The sequence below is a fragment of the Triturus cristatus genome, chromosome 6 (genome assembly GCF_964204655.1).
Source record: "Triturus cristatus chromosome 6, aTriCri1.1, whole genome shotgun sequence".
Taxonomy (NCBI): Eukaryota; Metazoa; Chordata; class Amphibia; order Caudata; family Salamandridae; genus Triturus; species Triturus cristatus.
In genome coordinates this window covers 1,666,463,415-1,666,482,983 of record NC_140589.1, presented here as the reverse complement: position 1 = coordinate 1,666,482,983, position 19,569 = coordinate 1,666,463,415, and the positions used below count along the sequence as shown (strand labels likewise).

At 43.8% G+C, this 19,569-nt stretch overlaps 1 protein-coding gene across 3 annotated transcripts in view; it reads left to right on the top strand.

Annotated features, from left to right (window-relative positions):
• Positions 1 to 19,569, top strand: part of UBR2 (ubiquitin protein ligase E3 component n-recognin 2) — a 1,393,714-nt gene that overhangs the window by 503,227 nt on the left and 870,918 nt on the right. The gene's annotated exons all lie outside the window — the stretch shown is intronic.

The window sequence follows — 19,569 nt, the reverse complement described above, 5'->3', positions numbered from 1 at the left end:
GCGTTTCTTGTAGCCATTACTTCCCTCAGAAGGGTCAGTGAGATACAAGCACTCACCATTCAAGAACCCTTTCTGCAAATGCACCATAACAAGGTTGTTCTCCGCACTAATCCAAGATTCCTCCCTAAAGTCATTTCTCCCTTTCACCTAAACCAATCTGTGGAACTGCCCGTATTCTTCTCGCAGCCACAGACCATTGCAGAAAGAGCTCTCCACACACTAGATGTCAAATGAGCCTTACTCTCCTACATCGAGAGAACACAATCCTTTCGTAAGACCAAACAACTGTTCGTGTCTTTCTCACCACCACACAAAGGCAACCCCATCTTCAAATCTGGGATAGCTAGGTGGATTGTCAAATGCATACAGATTTGCTATCACAAAGCAAAACGTATGCTCACTGTTCCCCCCCTAAAGCCCACTCTACATGTAAGATAGGGGCTTCCATGGCATTTTTAGGGAACATTCCCTTGGATGATATCTGCAGAGCAGCTACATGGTTCTACACCGCACACTTTCACTAAACACTATTGTGTAGATGTGCAAACTAAGCAACAGGCTAGTGTGGGCCAGGCTGTCCTCAAAACACTGTTTCAAACAACTGCAACAGATACTGGTGGTCGCCGCTAGAAGGGGGTACTGCTACACAATCTATGCACAGTGTGTAATTTGCAGCTCATATGCCTCGAATGGAATATGCTACTTACCAGTATGCATCTGTTATTGGCATGTAGAGCTGCAGATCTACACATGCCCACCCGCCTCCCCGGCTACCTTTATCTGTTCCAGTTTATCTTATTTAGATACAGCAGACATGGGCATCTTCACTGCTTATTACTACGCTCCATCATTTCCCCGCTGGCGAAAAACAATCTGAGGATGGAGCCGAAGCCCATGCGCAATATGATCCAAAGGACGAGTCACATACCTCGTGACTTCCAAAGACTTTCCAAGAGGAAAAACACCCGGGCCAAACACCTGGGCCCAACACCAGATGGCGATCTATGCACAGTGTGTAGATCTGCAGCTCTACTTGCCAAGAACAGATGCATACTGGTAAGTAGTATATTCCTGCTGCTGCGGTGAGGTTCAGCTGAGTCAGGTTGATTACAGTGTTATCAATGGCGGCATCATTAACAGAGATTAATTATTTTTCTTTTGATTCCTCCATCTTCCCCTGTTGTTTCCTGATTTTACATTTACGTCTTTCTTTTCTGCATTCATTTCTCCGTTTCCGCCTCTCTTGGCCTGAGTGGTTTGCCGCAACGTCTGGCGGCGATACTCCACTAAAAACCAATTCTTCTGATGGAGATAAGCTATTTGGTACAATGCCTTGCCCTATTTCTGAGCCACTATCTGACCCAGCGCTACTTGCAGCTGAACTGAATTCAATATCACTAATATCGGGATTGCGCACTGAGGTGGTACAAACTAATGGTGCCTTTAATCCTATGGCTTGCCTTTTAGCTATGTCAAATTTCCGCGCAAATGTAAAAATCCTTCCAGATTCATAGTCTTTTTTTTTTTTCCCTTGTGAATTTGAATATTTTGCGCTGTTTGATTGAATCTTCGTGTTTTTGAAGTCGCAAATCAATTTCAGCTCTGCTTTTACTGATAAAATCCTGTTGTTCATGTGTTGCCAAAATAGCATTCAGAGTGTCAATTTGTTTTGATATTTCCTCTCTGTCAATAGCCGCATTTTTTATTAATATGGTCACCATATTCATTGAGGCTTCAAGGTTGTTGGTCGCCGATTCTTTTAGCATCAGAGGGTTGGGGTTCTCAAAAGAGGGAGCTATTAGTACCCTTAACCCTCGTGGCACACGTCCCACCTGCTGTGTACTTTTCTAGTGATTGTTTTTCCCACCATTTAGTCATTTCGGTGCGTAGGAGTTTTTCCAAGTTTCTAAGTAGAGTTTTAATGTCACCAGTGTTTTGAGAGTCTTTCACATTGCTCCCCCCAGATGGCTCAGCTTGTTCGGGGAGGTTATCAAAAAGAGTATCCGCTACGGCTTCTCGGTTCCGGAGCGCGTCGGCCAAATAAGACATTTGAGAACCGGAAACAAATCTCTATTGCACTTAAGGTCTTAAGCCCCCAATGTTAGCGGTGTAAGTCCAATGTAGTTCAGCACAATCCCTGTTACCCGCAGACAGCCTCGAGTATGCCCAGAGTCCCGGCTTACCCCCAAGACAATCCGATGGGTCCGCTAGCATCCTCCGACTCCGGCTCTCCCACGTTTACCTCCTGGGAAACCGCCGAGACTCACCAGGCACTCTTCACCCGGCTGCAAGGGGCGGCTCGAAAACAATCCCTTCTTTACTAACTTATCGCGTCCGCGATGTCGGCCGTACTGGAAGCCAGCCTCAAAGCACTGGGAGGGTCCGTAGAGGCAAACACAGCCGTATTTTGCCGAAAATAGATGAAAATCACAAGTCCATCCGTTCAGAGTTACAGGAACACAGGTACAGACCACAACATGCTGATATCGTATTCAGTGCATATTGCGGTTGATTTGGCATGACGCGTTTCAGTCGTGTTACCACGACCTTGATCACATGTCACGCCCAGAACCATTTTTTGTTTATATAGAAAGTGATAAAGAAAGACCCTCCTGCATTGTCAACCAATCATGGAAGATAGTGGGCATGGAAAACAGACTACAAACGTACTTTAGAACAGTAATAACACTTAATGTGAACATTTTATCTTTAAACATTATACATGATAAATACATGAATAAAAAGTTCTTCCTGTTAAAAATACACATAAAACCATAGTGGTTGAATAAATAATATCTTAACATTCATGTGCGTTTGATGTCGATTATTCCAGAGTTATGATTTAAAGCAGGAGGCATGGAAAAAAGAGTGAAAAGAACTAATAGTGATAGTAGTGATATTTGGAAATATATATATATATATATATATATCCTATGGAAAATAGGTCCTAACTATAACTACCTACTGGCGACCGCCAGTAGGTAATATATATATAATGTGTGTGTGTATATACATACATATATATATATATATATATATTCCCATACGCTGCCACAGTTGAAGGTGCACTCAGTAACAGGCGAACCCAGCCTTGTTGGTAGAGTCCTTTATTCGGCGTCAAACTGGCAACAGCGCTGAATATTTCATAAGCCCCAACGCATTTCGAAGCACCTTCTGCTCCTTGCTCACGGGGCGGTTACAGCGTGCAGACGTAGAGGAAACTAGTCCCGATTTGTCAAATTATATTCTCCAATCGGCTGACGTCATTCTCAGACTTCTGGGACTCGTAGTCCTTCTACCACGATACGACCCATATTGGGTTCTGCCTTCTGTAAAATCATATCATGCCCTTGGATAGGGCCTTCAGTTCAGGGCCAGTAAATATATGCACAAAACCTGTCACTCTGCAATCCGGCTTCCGTGAATCGTGAAGCCTGCAGCCCACAATTCATCCAAGTGGCGGTGCTACCTTCCCAACCTGGCTCGGCCGGTAATATGTTCCCATACGCTGCCACAGTTGAAGGTGCACTCAGTAACGGGCGAACCCAGCCTTGTTGGTAGAGTCCTTTATTCGGCGTCAAACTGGCAACAGCGCTGAATATTTCATAAGCCCCAACGCGTTTCGAAGCTCCTTCTGCTCCTTGCTCACGGGGCGGTTACAGCGTGCAGACGTAGAGGAAACGAGTCCCGATTTGTCAAATTATATTCTCCAATCGGCTGACGTCATTCTCAGACTTCTGGGACTCGTAGTCCTTCTACCACGATACGACCCATATTGGGTTCTGCCTTCTGTAAAATCATATCATGCCCTTGGATAGGGCCTCTACGTCTGCACGCTGAAATGCAGAAATTGACAAAGGCTAAGTGCCGAAACGCGTCTTGTTTGCCCGGAGTTCAAGAAAATAAATCCTTTTTAAACTCTCCCCCGTGAGTGCTGTCGTCTGTTACGGGTACGATTACCCGATGGAACTGTGAGCTGTATATTTAAAGCGGGAACACCCCCGCTTGGCGTGCACCCGTTCGAGAGTGCAACTGGCTGGTGTTGCGGAGCAATATATAAAAAAAAAATATATATATATATATATATATATATATATCTCTCACTCACACACTCTCACTCACTCTCTCTCACTCTCTCTCACTCTCTCTCACTCTCTCTCACTCTCTCTCACTCTCACTCTCTCTCTCACTCTCTCTCACTCTCTCTCACTCTCTCTCACTCTCTCTCACTCTCTCTCACACTCTCTCTCACTCTCTCTCACTCTCTCACACTCTCTCTCACTCTCTCTCTCCTGGAATAAGGCACTTTTATTTTCCTGGGTCTCCCTCGACCCCAAGCTCAAGGAGACGCGTTTCGGCTTCGCAGAAGCCTGTGTCAATCAAAAAAAGAGAGAGAGAAAGGGTTTATGCTCACCTGTAAGATGCATATGCCTTTACAATTCATGTTTTTACAGTGACATTTTTTTGTAAAGGCTTGCGTGGTAAAGGCATATGCGCTGAAAATCAAACGTGTGGTAAAGGTTATGCGGGTAATGTCATTCTCATTGTAAATGGACTTGTTGTAATAGCATACGTTACAGCGGAATGCATGGTTCAGTCATACATCCAATTCCTCTATTTTTCTATTGTTCAGAGGAATTTCTTTAGCAAGGTTTCCATTATGCCTTTATTATTTGTGAAGTAGTCCCACTTTGTGAGAAAGAAGAAAGCCTTTACTGCCACCCGCAAGTTGCCATATGTGTCTCGCCCGCATACAATCAAAGAGTGGTGAGTTTTTCTGCATGTATGACGACTAAAAAGACTGTCAAGGACAGAGAAGGATTCGGTCTCGGGAGTTAGCTGGAGGCGAGCAAGCATGCAAGGGATGCCACTGTGTCTAAGCCTTCTACTGCAAAAGTGACTCAACAAAAGATCTATGGAGAAAAAGAATCATTGACACCATTATTCCTGCCATTAGTGTCACTCCTGTTTAATTGTCACTGACTGGCTTTATTGCAACTTGCTTGCTGTCGAGGGCCACTCCGGTTTCAAGACTGATGTTGTGCTTGTTGGAAGACCATCTTTGACAACAAAGCATGCTGATGTGTTATGTGATTTGATATCTCATATTCACCATCGAGATGGCCGCTGTTGAAAATTATTATAGCAATCGACATTGCTTGCGTCATCATCAAAGATGCGACTAGTAATTTCTCCGTCTGCTTCTCTGCTACTTCTACATCCGAAGTTTACATTCTTTCAGATGAGCCTTTTTTCAAGTACCTTTACGCCCTCCTGTATTGCCTGCGCTTGCAATTCATAAGCTGGTCATGGAGCAAAAACATATGTCAATGTCTCCAACCAGGAAAATGCTCCTCACACCTGCACTACCATTGCATGCATGGAACGTTGCTACGTCAGAAATGCTTGCTGTGCCTGCATATGTCAATATTGAGCAACCGTACAGACATAAGAGCAGATCATCACCATCTCCATCTCTTTCCGGACATGTTTTTTATTAAAACTCCTCTTCTTCCTCTTATATAAACATCTCCACCTGGCTGTCCTCCTAGATCATCGCCCATTCATGATAGAACATCTTTTTGTGAAGCCTTACTGAGAGAATCAGGCAAGCAAAGTATCCAAGTGGAAGTGCCACATTAGCAGATCACTGTGATAATTAAAAGCCTGTAGCCTCATTCCTCTCCAAGACCCTTTTTGCTCCTTTATCCATTATTTAAAGATTTGATTGCAGAACAACTATAACTCTGGCCACATCCAAGACTTGCTACGCCAAGACTTTGAGAAAAAAGAAATCTCCTGAGTAGGGCAAAGTATTCCAGGGCAAGCAGTGAAACCTGTTGAAGTAGCAGTGTGGGAAATGCCTCAGGCATGTAAATTTCAGTCTATCTGGTGGTCAGAGACTTGGCACAGCAAGCAGGAAAGTATACAGATTGTAGGATTAGCTCTGCAAGCTGCCTGTGTCTCTGCTAGGTTGGAGCGCATAACAGAGGTTTTTTGGGCAACCTGTATTAAATTCCTGAAGAGCGTCTCAGAGACACAGGCAGGATTTGAGGAAAATAGATCAGGTAGGCTTTTTAGTCTCCAGTCAGGTTATTAGTACCACAGTAGAGTTTATGGACCTACTGCTTCAGTACTCTTCCACAGCATCTGCCAGCACAGATCCTCTTGACTACACTTTGTCCTGAAGGTAAAAGTCACCATATAACTTCAGCCATTACAATTAAGCCTTAAACATCTTAACCTCTTCTTAAACGTCACAAAATATCATTACATCACTGTGGCTGCACCTTCAATGTTCGACATGCATAATCAATAACTCAGTACTCCTGCCAAACTCCATGGCACTCTGCTGAGGATTTTGCAACTTACTTTTCTCCCAAAAATCTCTACTCTTTACACTGGTTAATAATCCACCTGCTCCCTACTTCTCTTCTACTCACTCAATACCTCACACAGTATCAGTCTCCAATCTCACCAACCTCCCCACCGCCTCACAGATGTAACTCATCCAGATGCTAAAATCCTTAAATCCATTTGATGCTGTTCCCTTCACCCCCCCCCCAAGTTATAAAACTACTCTCTTACAAAGGTTTTTTCTTGGTTTACCTCTTTGACCATTCACTTTAGCGACAATCCCACTGTATTTCATATCTTCTGTAGTACTTTCGACTCTTTCAAAAAACACAAAAACTCCTGATAACCTTTCCTCTGCTTCCAGCTACTGTGCTCTTCCTTGCACTTTCAAATCCACCAGCAAAAAAAAGGAATCAATGATGGTCTTGTGTTGGGCATTGTGGACTTACGGTTGACGTCCTAGTGAGTCATCATTACTCCACTTACGACACCCAAGGTAAAAACTTTGAAAAACAAAATGCAATAAATCTAGTAGAGCATCAAACTGTAAAGAGAGGTTACAGGTAAGCAGTCTTACTTTCCTTGCTTCTGTTCTTCTCCAAGAGGCCAGAATGTCTAGTTTTCAACTATTTTACTTTGCTTCATACGTCTGACAATCGGCTTAATCCTTTTCATTGAGGTGTCCGTGGCCTTGATATGACCGAAGCAGCACTTTCCCGTGGAGACAATTTATTTCCCCATCTCACCACTATCCTCTCTCATCAGTCCTCATGTTACTTGATCTTTGACTGCATTCAATACTGTAAATCATCTTCTATAACTTAGCTCTCTTCAGAACATTGGCATCACATGCACAGGCTTACAGTGGCTCCCATCTTAACTCATTGATATCTTTTTTTTAGAACTCTGGGACTCCACTCTATCCCCACCAACCTATCTACCAGTTGAGGTCCACCAAGTTCTCTCTATGTTGGGGCCACTCCTCTTTGCAGCATCACATCCCTTGTGATATCTCCTTCTTTGGGCTTTTCCACCTGCCTCTATATTGATGACAAATAATGTAATTTCCTAACTTCTCTTCCCTCCTCCAGTCCCACATAACCAATTGCCTCTTTGTCCTTGCAAGTGGAAATTGGATTGTTCTAATCTCATATGCTTAGCTGTTCAAAATAAGAGGTCCTCATTTTGCCACTTCTTCCACACCCATTTATCCATTCAGTTTTATTTACTTGTGTTTAGGCACTTTGACTTTCTTCTCATATGCTAGAAATCTGAGACTTGCTTTTAGTCCCTTAGCCCGTATGCATCTCTCTCCCATGCCATACTGCTTAAGTGTCATTCAGTTTGTGTACTAAGTAAATTAAGTTACACCACCATCCTTAATATGGGTCTACTATAATACCACTTAGAAAGACTATTAACTTTGCCACTTGAACCGTGTTCAACGTACTTAGCACACACCTGCTCTATCTTTGTGAAACAAGGCATGGTGGCTGTCTCCCTGAAACAGGTTATTCCACAAATAACTTGCGCTCCTTCTCAAAGCAGCCTGTGGAATTACCCTTGCTAGCTCGCAGACATTGTGACTCTGTACATGCCAAAACAAAATCTTGGACCCACTAGTCTGAACCATCAGGACACACCTAAATCGTTCTGTGCAACTCTTAGGTTCTGATCTCTTCACCTCCTTAGACCTCAGCACTTAGACGTCTGCCTTCTAGCATTAGAGCCTGTTCCTTATTCAGCAAGTTTAACACTGCCCACCGGTTGGATCCTTTAGGGGAGCAGAAACAACTGAGAATCACGTTGCTCCGGTCGGAAACTGATTCCGTAGATACTAACTTGGAGACGGCAAGCCACAGATTAATTGGGAAGCCCAGTTCTATATTTCTGAGTACATGAGCATCAGAATACGTAAATTGTGCTAGTGCCAGGCAATTTTGCAGTCAAAATTTTGACTTTGAGCTGGGACAAATGACTTTGTAATTCAGGTTTGCTGTAAGCAAATATTGCTGAACGTTTTTTCTGATAGAAAATTGTGCTGTCTCATGCAGGAGAGGTCTCTTGGATTGTGAGTTGATAGAGCTCCTACACAGCACTGCGGTGAAACCAAGATGGTTTTCACTGCACCAAGCTTGCAATGAGAGGAAAAGTGATGGTAGAAATACTTGAATTAATCTGAGCGACTGGCAATCACTTAGGCCCACATTCTAGTCCACTGTTTTTTGCCCAATGTACCACTGGAATCGGACAGTGAGAAGCCAGCACCTCAGGTGATTTTTGAAATACAGTAGGCATTCGCAGATGGTGATGCTTCATGATCTTCCTTCTTTCGAGTGTCATGCCGTTTCACCCTTAGTCCACCGTGGTTATCCCAGGACATTGTGGCATTAATGTACATCAGAGAATTTTAAAATTGGGGAGCAGGCATATCTGAATAACCTTTGCTATTGTCCATACAACAACATAGTCAAGCCGAAAAGGAGTGGCCCTTGAAGGAGGTCTTCTGATAGAGACATCTAGCTGCAGCTTTCTCACTTTTTGAGTATTACCCAAGCGTCAGACTGGATCAGTACCTCTGTGCGCCACGTAGCTCTGCACTGATGCCGATCCACTCCAGAAATGACATGCTGAGCCTATATTGGCACCATTTCAGTGCACTGACGTCAGTTCCTTTTTTCACACCACCAGACACGGATCTGGAGGTACCACTCATCTCTTTAAGACACTTACCTCAATCGAAAAATTGTTCTACAGTGTGCAAAGCACACATTAACCTCCCAGATAGGATGTTTGAAGCCCTATTAGGACCGTTGCCCTACTAACTCGGAAAAAAGAAATCAGAGAGGAAGACTGAGGTTTTGAAGAATAACTCCTGCTTCTGGGAAATTGTCAATCACCCTTTCGTTAATGGAGGGACTTAGTGTGTTATAGCTACAGATTCATGGCTGACCCACTTTAAAGGATTTTATGGTAGTTTGACACCTGAGCTCCGGGATGATAGGGAAGATAAGCCTCATGGGGAATGCGATTTTGCCTTTACAGAGGAGGATGTCACTGAGGCGATAGTAATTATGTCAAAGGACAAGGCACCGGGCCCAGATGGAGTACCTGCCAATCTTTTTAACACAGAACTGGCAAAGTTCGCCATAATTTTAACTTCTGTCCTGTATGCAGCCTGTAAATCATTTTTCTAGCCTCATGGTCTAGATCCATAATTACCCAGTTTTTAAGAAAGGACTTTGAATGCACCCCACATGTTATAGGCCCATATCTCTAATGTGTATGTGGATAAGGTCATGGGGAGAGTTATTCTCTCCAGGTTATCGGCCTGGCTGGATGATCAAAATGAGGTTGTTTCTGATCTACAATATGGTTTTAGGCCACGAAAGGGCAATCTCGATCAATGCTTTAATTTGCAACTGATCATAGGGAAATACACTGCAATTGAGGGAGGCATGTTACATCTTGCCTTTATAGACCTTACTTCAGCATTCAACAGAGCCAACAGGTCGAACCTCTGGCCCCTCCTTATTAACATGGGTATGGACTGTCATATCGTTAATTTTCTTTTTACATGATTTCAATCTAGATGTTTCGGCTGTAGTGAGTCTCTCTTTACCTATTAAAGTTAAAAGATGGTTTAAGCAAGGCTGTATACTAGCCCCACTTCTATTTACATTATATGTTACTAAACCTACGCTATGTTCAGCTATCAGAGACATCCCATCAGAGTATCATATCCAATACTGGCATTGCTATATGCTAATGATGCTGTGCTGCTAGCTAGAACAGGGGTATGGCTACAGTTTTTCCTCAGTAATTTTGTGGATTTTATGACTTTTTTAGACCTAAGCACGAATTGCACAAAATCTCACACCATAGTCATGGGTCCTTAAAGCAAAAATTAAAACCTGAAGAAATGCTTTGGTGTAGGAGTCGAAATTACATGTGTTAATTCATTTTCTTAACTTGGTGTACTTTTTGATGAGTTTGCAATTGGATCCTATTAAGGAGGACCAAAAGGAACACAATGGCCAGATCTACAGCGGCTGTCTTTGGCTGTTCAAGTAGATTGGGGGCATATCCAGTTCAAGACCTCCTGAGAATACCAGTCTAAATGCATTTCTCTAGCTAGCTATGGATGCGATATATTGTGATATAAGGTGCCTTCAGAGTTACAGACAGCAGAGAATATTTTTTTTTAAAGACTGTTAGTGGTTCCCCGATCTATAGCTTCTTTTATTGCCCATGAGGAACTAGGGGCCTGGTATATCTCAGATATTTTGGCCATGAGTCCACTTCTAAAATGGCTTAGGATCTGGATTAACCTGGAACTAAAATTACATCAAATAATCATCAAAGATTGTTTATCTTTGGAGAAGGTTAACAGCATCCAGTGGCTAAATTATGTTAGAACTACAGTGGGAAAGTTAGGTCACCCTAAATTACATGGCTCCTCTGAGAAAATAGACTAGGAAAGAGCTGACCTGGGTCAAGCAATATTTTCTTTCTTTGTTTCAGGCTGGAAGAGAATCTGGATAACAAGGCAAACCCACAGTTCTGCTTATGTCTTACATAAGTCCTGCCCTAGAATTGAGCCCTATTTAGAAGTGGTCATCATCTCTTACTATCAGTTACGTCTTACAAGATTTAGGCTAAATCTCCTGCATTGGTTATTAGCTGAACTTCAGGAGAGAAACACAATAGCAAACCTGGGCCCATGCAGTTGTGATAGTTTTTCAACTCAAGATACTATACATTTTGTCACGTTTTGTGATTATAATGTCTTGCTTAGACAACAATATATACACCCACTGTTAAAAGGAATGGGATTTGTACAAACAAGACCTGCTTTACTATACTTACAGATGTTGGCAATGTCAAGCACAATAGTCTGCTTTAATATGGCTAGTTTTTTAATGGGTTAATGGGGGCAGTGAGAGCAAGAAAGATATCACCCGCTATGGAGGCGAGATCATAGCTATATTGCTGTCCCTATGTGGAACCTGATGTGTATATTATATTATTGCTGCATGAACTGGTTTTGAATTTTTTGACTGTCCAGTTTTTTTTTATTTTTTTTTTTAAAGAAACCTTTATTACACATTAAAAAGGATACAAACAAGGGCCTACAACCACAAGGGCCGGCCGCTAGAAAGCTCGGGAGCCAGCAAGGCAGCGCCATACATTCAAATGAGCCAGAAGCAAAAGCTCCCGGTAGTTCGTAAGCACATATAACAGGCCGCGGCCACAGTCCAAGGGCGATCAAAAAGGACGGTTTCATATTTTTTAATAGAAGAAAAGAAAAAAAAAACAATAACACACAAACAAGGCAATGAGAGTCCGAAATAGCAGCGTGCGCTTCCCAGGACGGGGGAAGATCCACATTATCTGGAATAACTCTTGACAGGAGGTGGCAGTGGGGGGCAGCGGAGAAGAGGACAAAGCATACACAATTACGTAGAATGCGCGGCTAGGGGGACAAAGCGACGTCGACCTCTCGCGGCAGAGGCGGAGCGCAGATATTTCCACGATAGGAATTCCATGGACCCCACACCTTAGTCCACCTCCCAGGCTTGCCTCTCAGACTGTCCAGTTTTTAATTATTATTCGTATCATATGGTTTTAATACTTATGAAGTTTTATACTTTTTTTGGCTATTGTTTCTTGTTATTGCTGTCTTTGTCTTGTATGATTTTAATTAATCGAATAAAGCTTACCTGAGTGACTGTGCCAGTGGTTTAATGTATATATTGAATAAGGTAGGGCTCAATGAAGTGCTCTGGGGGCACCATAATGGAGAGCATAGGGTTGGGAGCCATAAGTTGGAGAAATGGCCTGGAATTAACGCTTGCATAGAAAAGAGGCAAACCAGAACAGTGCAGACCTGCATATGCCAATGCCTTGTAAACTCTGGAGTAAACGTTTGCGAGACACCATTTCAAATGCGGCGCTCAAGTCGAGCAGGATCAGAACCCAGGATCTGCACTCACCCAGAGAACTGCAAAGTTTCTCGGTTACCGCACGAAGTGCGGGTTCCGTGCTGTGTGCAGGCCTGAAGCCATTTTGGGACATATCCTAGATGTGATTTGATTTCCTTCCAGGTACTTGGTCTGGATGCTGTTGACGTGTCTCCGTTACCTTGGCTAGGAACTGTAAAAGGGAGATGTGGTGGAAGTTTTCTGGTTTTGAGGCATCGAGAGGCATTTTTTTCAGATGGGAAATAACTCTAGCATGCTTCCATGAACTGGGCACAGAGGCAGATGACAGAGATTGACAGCTTCTAAACATGGAGGGAGGAGAAAGTCCAGAAACTTGATGAAGCAATCAGGTCTGTTATGGTCGCAAGGCTAGCCGGATTTCACTTGTCTACAGAGGGCTTGTAGTGAAAGAAGGCATAGGGGTGCAGTGAGTTCAGCATGGCCTCAGGATTGCTGTCCGGTGACAGTGCTCTGTGATCTGGTCTAGCATCGGAAACATTGGAGGGAAAGTTCAAGTAAATGTCCTCTATCTTGCCAGTGAAATAGTCTGCTAATTTATCAGTGTGCGCTGGAGGCTTCAATAGGGTCTGCTGATAGCACTGCTTTCATAAGACTGCCCTCTAAATTAAAGATTTCTTTAACAGGATTGTTGCCCATAATGATTTTATTAGCAAAATATTCTGCCCTAGACTTCATGATCAGTTTATGGTATGTTTTAATGGCTGACCTGTATTGGGTTTTTAGTGAGGGATTGTATGTTTTCCTCCAGAAACGTTCTAGAGCCTTACAGGGCTTTTTGGCAGTGATGATGGTCTTGTTGAACCAATAGGCGGCATACTTCTTCTTTAATGAGACCTGGCTCGGAGGAATGAAGACATCTGGGGCTGAGGTGAGCCATGAGTGTAGGGTGATGTTAGCTGTCTCTGCATTGGGGGCCAACTGGGGGCAGCTAGCCTGAATAAAATTACCACATTTTTGCAGGTCAAGCTTGTGTCAGGGACGTTTGAGGATCAGATCGGAGATCGATGTGTGTGCTTGGTGAGTTAAGCGGATGGATAAGGAAATCATTAAATGTTTGGTCCAGGTCATGGGTAGAAGGATCGTGGGCTGTAGGGAGCAGAGATTAGAAAAGACCAGGTCTGAGAGGTGGCCAGCTGAGTGTGTGGTGCTGGTGACTAATTGGGTTAGCTGCATAGCGGCGAGGTCGTCTATGAAATTGCTGATATCGCTGTCGTGAGTAGCATCAAGATGAAGATTGAGATGCACAAATATTACTCAAGTTGGCAAATTTGATTGCCAGCGGAGCAATAACGTTGGTCAGCACATCCCGGAAGGCTTTGGAGGGGCCTGGGAGACAATAAAGTAGGAGCCCCAAGAAAGTAACATTTCTATTAAGGGAAATTTGAAGAGAGCCCTTTCACAGTCTAAGATGGTGCATTGAGTCAGGCAGCAAGCAAGCGTACCTTTGTAGATCACTGTTAAGTAAGAAAAATGTCCACAAGGAACTTATTCAAAATAATCCATTTGCAATATGGAGTAGAAATTATACTCCCAACCGATTTAATCAAAAAGCCAAAGAAAACGTACTTAGTTAGCCTGGAGAGCTTATTTACTTCAGCCGAAGTAAATGCAATTTATTACACAATTCACAATTGTATCACAGATATTTTATATTTTTCAGGCACATAAGAAAGATGGTGAAAAAAGTGAAAATAGAACCCAGTGAGATGATCATAGCCTACAAAGTGAACATAGTGTTTAAGAGGTCTTTAAAAAACAATGAGAGGCATGTAAGAGTGTAACGAATCTTTTTTGCTCTCCCATTGTTGGTGTCGACGACGTTTCAACCCACTCTGGGTAAGGGGTCTCTTCAGGACAATTATCTGGGGACTAATAGTATTAAAAACTCGAATTGAAGATGAATAGTTGATAACATGTCTGACGTAGCATGGGGCATCTAATGTCTCCACTGTATCAGTGATCAAGGGCAATACTTGTAGAGCAAGGAGACCGAATGAGTAGTCTGTATAAATTGTAGGACAGCCGTGAGGAAACGAGGTGTCCGTTGTCCAAGTCAAAAGGGAGGACCTTGAATAATGTTCCCGTAATGACTATAATACTTTTCCAGGAAGCATCCGATCCAGCCGGCTGGATCGGATGCTTCACTCGTTCGTTTCCTGGAAAAGTATTATAGTCATTACGGGAACATTATTCAAGACATGTTATCAACTATTCATCTTCAATTCGAGTTTTGAATACTATTAGTCCCCAGATAATTGTCCTGAAGAGACCCCTTACCCAGAGTGGGTTGAAACGTCGTCGACACCAACAAAGGGAGAGCAAAAAAGATTTGTTACACTCTTACATACCTCTCATTGTTTTTTAAAGACCTCTTAAACACTATGTTCACTTTGTAGGCTATGATCATCTCACTGGGTTCTATTTTCACTTTTTTCACCATCTTTCTTATGTGCCTGAAAAATATAAAATGTCTGTGATACAATTGTGAATTGTGTAATAAATTGCATTTACTTCGGCTGAAGTAAATAAGCTCTCCAGGCTAACTAAGTACGTTTTCTTTGGCTTTTTGATTAAATCGGTTAGGAGTATAATTTCTACTCCATATTGCAAATGGATTATTTTGAATAAGTTCCTTGTGGACATTTTTCTTACTTAACAGTAATACCCAGTTCACAGGGACATATGGGTCGCTCTTGTTTGTTATAAATACCTTTGTAGATCACAGCAGTGTTGCTTCCTCTACTGCTACTTCAGATAATAGCCGAAGGGGAGGGCTGGGGGGGGGGGGGGGGCGCAATGGCAGGGTCTGCTGCCGTGGACTGGTACAACCTAGTTAATGTGAGAAACAGAATGTCTGGTCCATTATCCTGAATGAAGTCAAAGATATCTGTGTGGTGTCGGAGCAGGGAGCGTCAGTTAATACTGAAGAGCTTGAACTCAGTAAACTGGGGTGCAGTCTGAAAGATGGGCCTAGCAATAAGCACAGCTGAGTTGTGTTTAAAACTGAAAGTCCTGCAACTGAAAGACGTCTTCTCTGGCGCCCACACATGTCCGCCGCATTTCTGTGAGGGGTCCTTGAGAGCGCAAAGTTCAAAAGAGGAGTAGACTAACCAGTGGGAGTTGTGAGTGGCAGGGTGCTGGCCCCTGGCACAGTCCAGGCATGGACGGGCACATGCCTTTTTGGTCAAAGCTACTATTGAGATGTGCCCGTGTCAGAAGTAGGAAATGTCGGTTATTTCCTCTATTTTTTGGTGCCTTCGTCCGATTTTAGTCCTGCCCTCTCTCTAAGCCTTCCTCTGAAAGGAAAAATTAAACATGCTCAAAATGACCCAGATCTAGTCTCAACTTGACCTAAGAACACTGGATTGTGGAGTTGAACCTGCAGGAGGCCCATTACCCTATATCCACCCTGTAGGCCCATCTGCACAACCTACGGTTTGTAGTGGGACAGGAGCATTTTCAGTTTACTTTGCTCCCCTTTGGTTTCACCAGTGTCCCTCGAGTGTTCAGAGAGGTGATGGCAATGGTTGCAGAACATCTTCAGAGGTCTGGGATGCTAGAATTCACATACCTTGATGACTGGCTAATGAAGGCTGGCTCACCCCAGGCACCAACCACGTCCAAACTATGCTAAACCTCCTGTTGTCTTTGGGGTTCATTATCATCATGCCAAAGTTCAGTCACTCTCCTTCATTGGACCCATTTTGGACACGGTTCGGTTTACTGCCTTTCCCTTGGGAAAGAGAGATCCGAACCTTCAGGATATAGTCCCGATCTTTCAGCCTTGTTCCTGGATTTCAATGAGGTAAACTCTGAAGCTGCTGGGTCTGATTGCCTCCTGCATCTTACTGGTTTATCGCACCGTATGCCGGCTCTGCAGTGGAATTTGAAAATCTCATTGGGCCCAACTTCAAGGGGACTTCTTTGCCCACGTTCATATTTCAGAGGAGTCTGCGAAAGATCTGCAGAGGTGGTTACTGGCCCACGACTGGATCAGTGGTAGCCTCCTCTTCCTTCCTCATCCAGAGCTGACAGTGGTGACCGATGCATTGCTTAGGGGTTGGGGTGGCTGGCTGGGAGAGATGGAGATCAGAGGCCTCTGAGTGAGTCCTGGCTCCCTATCAACATTCTTGATCTGAGGGCCATCCGCTTGACTTTGAAAGCCTTCCTTTCATCCATCAAGGGGAGACAGGTACAAGTGCCTCCGGCCAAACTCACCGTCATGTGGTACTGCAACAAACAGGGTGGGGTCGTGGACTCTGTGCTAAGTAGTCTTGTGCCTCTGGAAATAACTGGACCACTAAGGAATCTTCCTTGTGGTGAACCATCTGTCAGGGTGATTGAATGACAGGGCGGATGAGCTCAGCCGTCAGCGCCTAGCAGATCACAGGTTTCAGTTACAATGGAGGTGAACCGTGGCTTGATCTGCTCGCCACCACTCAGAATGCGCCATATCAGCGCTTCTAAGAAATGAAGTTTCTAAGACTCGTCTCGTTTGAAGACGCATTGTGCCTTGAGTGGAATTGGGGACTCCTGTGTGCCCTTACGCTGATACCTTTCCTGCCCTGAGTTATCAAGAAGATCAGGACTGACCAGACCCAAGTCATCCTAGTGGCCTCTTACTAGACCCTTAGCGCATGGTAACCAGAACTCCTGGGCATGAGCATCTGTCCTCCGATCAGGCTGCCCCTCTGAGAGGATCTGTTGTTGCAGCAGAAGGGCAGGGTTCTGTACCTGGGCCATCGCAATCTCCTCCTTCATGCTTGGAGATTTAGCTGTGACTGCTGAACAGCTTTGACCTTCCTCACGGTAGCTGGCATCATCATGGTAGCCAGGCGTCCCTCAACAAAAACTGTATACAGCGGTTATTGGGACAGGTCTGTGGCTGGCTGCGGAACTCAGCAGATAAACCCTCTTCAGGCATAGTTATTTGTTGTTTTGGCGTTTGTCTCCCTACCCTGGCAAGGTTTTGCACTGGGCACAGTTGAAGAGTACCTTTTGGCCTTTTTGCGGTTAACTTTGTCTCAATTTGTTTTGCTCTTTTTGAAAGCCTTACAACCATTATTTACTCCTCTCCCTTGTCATACCACAGTGGAATCATAACTTGGTCCTCTGATTTCTGACGTGCACTCCGTTTAAGCCGCTTCAAATCTGATCCTTGCGGCTCCTCACTCTCAAGATAGTGTTCCTTGTCACCATAACATCGGCATGGCATGTGAGTAAGCTTTCAGCTATGTGTGCCAACCTGCCATACACTACCTTTTTTCTGGACAAGCTGCTTTTGTGGACATGGATAGCCTTCTTTACTAAAGTTGTGACATCAGTCTAAGTCGGTCAAAACATCACATTACTTGCGTTTTGTGCTCCACCTTACCCTTCTAAGTAGGAAGAGAGACTCCATTGCTTGGACCCAAAAAGAGAGTTGAGCTTTTACACTAGGTGAATGATCAGCTCTTTGTCGGGGTCTTACCTCCTCCAACTAGATCTAGCACATTAGAATCTCCTACAAATTGGCTAAAAAGCAGCCTCCGAAAAGACTTTATGCTCATTCTACCAGGGCCAAAGCTGCTACCACTGCATTAGCATGTGCTGTCCCTGTCATAGACATTTGCCAAGTTGTATGCGAGCATCCCTCCATACTTTCAAAAAGCACTATTGTCTGGATAGTCCGGTTTGCCAAGAGGGGCATTTTACTTGCTCAGTCCTGCAGGATTTTCCGGTCTGAGTCCATCCACAGACCCACCTCCAAATATGTATTACTTTGGTATCTATTTATAAGGTGAGGAACCAGCGACAAGATGCCTCTATCACAAGGACAAATTTCTTTCCTTCGGAAACATTCTTTCTGGTAGAAATTCTATCTAGGCGCATATTCCTCAGCGATCCTCCCATTCTGTGGTTGGCCTCTATCCATTAATAACATCCCAAGGCTAGAAACCTGCACACTGGTCACATCAATTTGCTTGTGGGGCGTCTGGTGACAGTCTTAATATTAACTTTACTGTTCATTAGTGGCATCTATATAGGCTCTGCATATCATTCCCGGAGGGGAATGACATTAATGTGGAGCCGCACAGCACCACCTACTGGCGTGAAGAGGTACAGCTAAACAGGTTTCCAGATCTAGTCTGACGCTTGGGGTATATTCAAGAGGTGAGAACTCTGCAGCTAGATAGAATCTCTACCAGAGAATAAAACGCATCAAACTCTCTCCATCGGCAACATGACGCAGCTGAGTCTTTTACACATTTCTAGAAGTGCAGATTTGCATCCTTTTTAGGTCTCGCCTGACCCAGCGCATGCGCTGGTCTGGCGAGACTTATTGAGAGGGCTCCAAAAAGTGCTACCAGGCCAGCCTAGACCTACAGTGCATGTGCGCGGGCGCGCGCGCTGCTTTTACCGCGATTACTTTCACTTTCACGGCCGCATTGATGTTTGATCGCATCGCGATCACTTTCACTTTTGCGGCCGCACGGCCTCTCGGCATAGCCAATAGGTCTCGCTTTTGCGACCTTATAAGTGTTTAGTTATGCAACTGTTGCATGGCTAAACACTTATAAGGTCCCAAAGGCGAGACCTATTGGCTATGCCAATGCTTGTTAAACATGGAGGATGTTTTGTAAAGCCTAGAGAACTCGCAGAAGAGGGTGAATGAGTGCTGGATTGGTGCATCATGGGAGTGGTGATAATGCTAGATGGGTAACACTTCTGTGAGGTAATCTGGTACAAAGAAGGGAAAAACAGTAATTATGCAGAAGATTGTTGATGTCTTATCTGTTTATTACGCTATGCAACGCAATGGCTTAAAAATAATCTCAAGGGAAGATCATGGCTTAGAGCTTTATCTTTTAGGAAATCAACAAATCAATAACTCTCAGACCCTTCACCTCTTAATTTTGCTACTATATTGGTATTTGAAGAAGAGTCATTTGTGTGAATGGGGTATCCTTTATAAAAACAGGTGCCCCTAGATAACACTTATATTGAGGATAGGCTAACCTCCATAATAAGTAATCATTGATGGGTCACTTTCGGTTCTGATGCTTTTAGATATGCTTGTATTGATAGAGGGCCTCCACTAGCAAGCTCTTCAGGAGTAAATTGCTTCCGAAATTTCCATATCCAGCCTTCTGGCAGGTAGTGCCTGAATATATGTCATCTGTGTGAAGATACTATCCGACAGGAAAAGTATTACTGATGGTACAAC